Source organism: Palaemon carinicauda, chromosome 2, assembly GCF_036898095.1.
Source record: "Palaemon carinicauda isolate YSFRI2023 chromosome 2, ASM3689809v2, whole genome shotgun sequence".
NCBI lineage: Eukaryota > Metazoa > Arthropoda > Malacostraca > Decapoda > Palaemonidae > Palaemon > Palaemon carinicauda.
The window spans coordinates 72,961,598-72,966,183 of record NC_090726.1 but is presented as its reverse complement, the minus strand read 5'-3'; positions in this window follow the sequence as shown (position 1 = coordinate 72,966,183).

Sequence of the window (4,586 nt, the reverse complement as noted above, 5' to 3'; positions counted from 1 at the left end):
AAGGATAGCACCAAAAATGATAGAGGCATAGGTGTGAGTTAAACCCGCCTGTTAGGGCTTAGACCGAGGAACTATGGAATCATCCTCCCCAGAGCTGTAATGATGGGCTTTCAGCCAGAAGCTGAGAGTCCCACCTCAAGGATTTGATTCCCGGATTCTGATGACCCAACCCTTAAGAATAGTTTCGCCAAAAAGTTCCAAACCATCTTCAGGATAGCTGAGATATTCCAATAATCTCACATATAGGTTTAAATGCGAATACCTCCCAACCGTGATCCCTTCTCCCATTTATCAAAGTGGGCAGTTATACTGATAGGAAATATCAACGCAATTTAAAAAACAAAAATATAATAATAACAATAAATGGATGAAATAAAAATTGAAAGAAAAATATAGATGCATATATATAAAAATATATAAAGATAATGGAAATACCACTCAGAGTTAGGGCAGCAAGCGAAAGAAAGTTTATAAGATTAGCAGGAGGTCAAAGTAATGTTGAGAAGGAAAAATAGATGAAAGGGAGAGAAATCTAAATTCGTACTGGGGAGCAATTTCCCCAAGTTCAAGAGCCCTCTTGCCCGTCACAATGTTTCAACATGGAAACGATACTCCCTGTTGAAGCATGATGACTTCGACAAGGCATTGTCTAGTTAAGAGGGTTTCTGGGGAGAACGCATGCAATTATGGTGGCAGAAATATAATAAAAGTAATAATAATGAAGATAATTTAGGTGGAATTCCTTTTTGATAATCAATGAAAAAGGACCGAAATATACAGCAGTTTTTTTATTAATGTATGGTGAACAAGAAATATATCGGTAAAGAAATAATAATGATTAACGATTGTAACTGCATCAACTGAGCGACATGCATAGATGAGTGAATATCCTGGATAAGTACAAGCAATATACTAATATAGTGGTATGTAAGGTAAAACATGTTGTTGCAGATCTATAAATAATTATATTAATCTATAGATTCATGAAGAGATGAAATGATCGTTAGAATGGGTAAATAGGGGTTTTGGGTTCATATACTTAAATGAAAATTTAACCATGTTCACTATATAATAGTAAAAAAAAAAAAAAAAAAAAAGTGGGGAGGGGGGTACTAAATACAATTCTCTGGCTTTTATGGTAGAAGTGGGCAAATAAGTTTTTCTCAGATATTTTGATTGCGAAATTCATTTTTGCGGTTTGGCATGCTGCATCTCTTATAGTTTTGCCACTAGCATAGAAAATCCAAGATGGCCCCCATATTATCAAGGCACTGCAAAAAAAATCTTCAGTAATAGTGCAGCATGCAAGCTTTCCGAGGAGAAATTGTGGTTAATGAAAATAGTATTTGTACTATTTGCCTACATTCACATGAATAATGAGATATCAAACATCAAACATCATGATGGCTTAGACGAATGCTTGTGGTGTCAAATCTGAGATCTTGCATGGCCAATACTAAATAATATGCTGAAAAACATCATTCAAACTGTTTGTAGATGAGGCAAGCAATGACCTTCAGAATATTGCATTAAAAGACATTGTCATAAACGAGATTGTAAATTGGCTCTTGAGCGTGTACATAGAAAGCCAAGAGAAGTTGAACAACTTCATAGAAGAGGCTCATAAATCAAGATTCGAGAAAGACAAAGTTTAGTGATCCACTCCCAAATAACAAGTTACTCCGTTTTATATCAGTCTGTGACGTTAAACACAAAGACTCTGAAAGGTATCAAGAATTCATAAAGGTAGACAGGCAAGTTATCCAAAGCTTTATCACTGCCTATGCAAGTGATCAACGTGTAAATTTCTCAGGCATATTTGCGAATGAACTACTAACAGTTCCACTGGCTCCTACTGAGACAAATGGAAACTTTCTCGCTGGGTCAAAAGCAGACATATACTATGTGCTCACAACAGCTTTTCCGTGCCCTGCATGCATAGATATTACAGATCTCTATGAATTAGCTACACTCCATAATTAATGAACAGTCACATTTCTGATGTGTTTGTTGATGCAGACTTCGAGGAGAAACATTGCTTAAACCCATTGATATAGTGTTCGACGGGTACTATGAAAATTCATTAAAATCCGAAAGAAGGACACTGCATGGTCGTGGATAAGTCGGTAATTGACGTTTTAATGTAAGCAAGGATGTTTCAATTCCAGTGAAGTGTGACATATTCATGACACACCTGAGAACAAGGTAGCCTTGTCAAATTTCCTCTCCCAGCAATTGATGCTCAAAGCTCAAGTAAACAAGAGTATTGTGCTATCTGGAGGATTTGTGGAGGAAGAAAAAGTGGAATCAGCTGAACTAGAAGTGGATACAGATGCATTAAAACGTCAACGTGAAGAGGTATATAAAAGGATGATTCTTCGTTGTATGGAAAACCACTCACTGCCTTACTGAAGCATATTGGTACAGGATGAGTTCTCTGTTCTGTAAGAACATCTGTCAGAAGAGGAACAGTCTGTTTTGAATTGGCAGCTAGCTATCTACATGATGCCCATTGGAGCTGAAACGATGTCTTTCATTGTTAGTTTCACCTGGCTATAGGACTTTTTGGTAACATTCTACAAGGAACCCAACTGAGGATTTTGCAGAGCAAGGCTAGCCTGTTCCCACAATCTTGTTCCGATAAGGACTATCAGGACATATTGTCTCAGAGCTCCAAGGATAGAAGGTAGCTTGGAGTAGGTTGCACAGACGTAGCTATTCAGAGTGGTCAACATAGTTTCCATCAATTTAGCCTCTATTAAAAACATCTTCAAAGAACTGATTTCACATCTATTTGCCTTCATGTAGATTTGCAGCCAGATTTGCTTTGCCTATACAAGAGTTTATTCAGTGTTGTCAGCACCAGTGAATGCATGGAAGACTAGCAAAGCCTTTGCTCTTTCGGCCTCTTAGACACTCTATATTGGATCTATGGCCATAACCCCAGAGGCCAAGGAATTAGATGTGTTCTTCAGTTTAAGCTCATGGTTTCCTATGACTAACACTAGGACATCTGTATCTGGGAAGAAAATAACCATGCGTGCTTCTGATGGGTTTCACTGTGATGCCAGCATAACCCAGTTTGTCTATTTTTTCATAGTTGTTATCCAGGTATAGCAAGTCTTTGTTGTTTCTGGTATGCCTTGAAAAAGAAGCAACGACCATTTTGTATGATATACTCCTGTGCTCTAGAATGCTGGAATAATGCTCTTCCTTGGTTTGGTTTATCCCTGATACCACTAATTAGATAATCATCTCTACATGAGTCAAACACAAGGATAATTTTATCATAATCTCGTTTGAGGGACATCAGCCTGTTGTTGATGCATTCAGTTGAGACCCTTGACTGTTACTATGAGCCACCTTCTACAAAATAATCATTCCATCAACTAGGTCTATCGTGCTATTTAGAGCGTCTGCTCTGGTATCTATCCCATTGATCTTCCTGTAGAGTTTCTGCCAGCTTCTTGAGGAGCTAGATCAACTTTAATTTGTCCTGTCAGTTTTATTTGAATCCAAACGATGCTTTTGCTCATTGTGATTGCAGCTTTGTCAACAAATTTGTTCTGCAGGTCCTGTCCTGATTATTATTATTATTATTATTATTATTATTATTATTATTATTATTATTATTATTATTATTATTATTATTACAAGCTAGGCTATAACCCAAGTTGAAAAGGGAAGATGCTATATGCCCAAGGGCTCCAACAGAAGAAAATAGCCCAGTGAGGAGAGGAAACCATAAAATAAACTACATGAGATTCATAAAAAATCCACATAAAATCATTCAAGAATAGTAATGTTAAATTTAATCCTTCACATAATTATAAATTATAATAACTTGAAAAAAAAGAAAGAAAAAAAAACAAGCGGAAAATAATTAAGATAGAACAGCATGCATGAGTGAGGTATACATATCAACTGGAACGTCATGGGTGCCATTTATGGTGTATTTATCCTTGACTGTCTTGATAAATTGTACAATGCATTTCTTTATTAATTATGTTTAACTGTAGATTGTCTGAATTATATCTTCATCTCCATTACTCTCCATCACAGAATGAACCATGTTTCCCCATCATGCCTCAGGAGAATAGAGAATAGCTGACTTTCTTCAATTTTCTTAGGCCAAGACTTTAGGTGTGGCAATGCATTAAGGAACCTTCCTTTCATCTAATTTCCATTGAATATGGGTACTTAATTTTCTAAGCCTTCTGTGTTAAGCCGGTTGACATAATGTTCTTGCTTTGTGATATCTTTGGAAAACATGCTTTGTGTAACAGATTCTGGGGTACCGGACATAATTTAAATATGCATCCCCTGGGGCAATGCATGTGTTCAGTCTTGTTTTTAGTATGCCAATATTGGATCTCACAATAGGTTCTTTGGGAGATTTTAAAGTATTGAATACCCTCACCTGATAGAGATGCTCATCTTCATCTTTCTGACAAAGGAAACATTGTTACTTGCCAAATAAACACAGATGCAACCTTCTGAATGGCATTGGAGACCCAGTAATTGATGGAAATAATAGGTTCATTCAAGTGCCTCCTATTTTCTGACTGTTTCTTGGCAGTGTGACG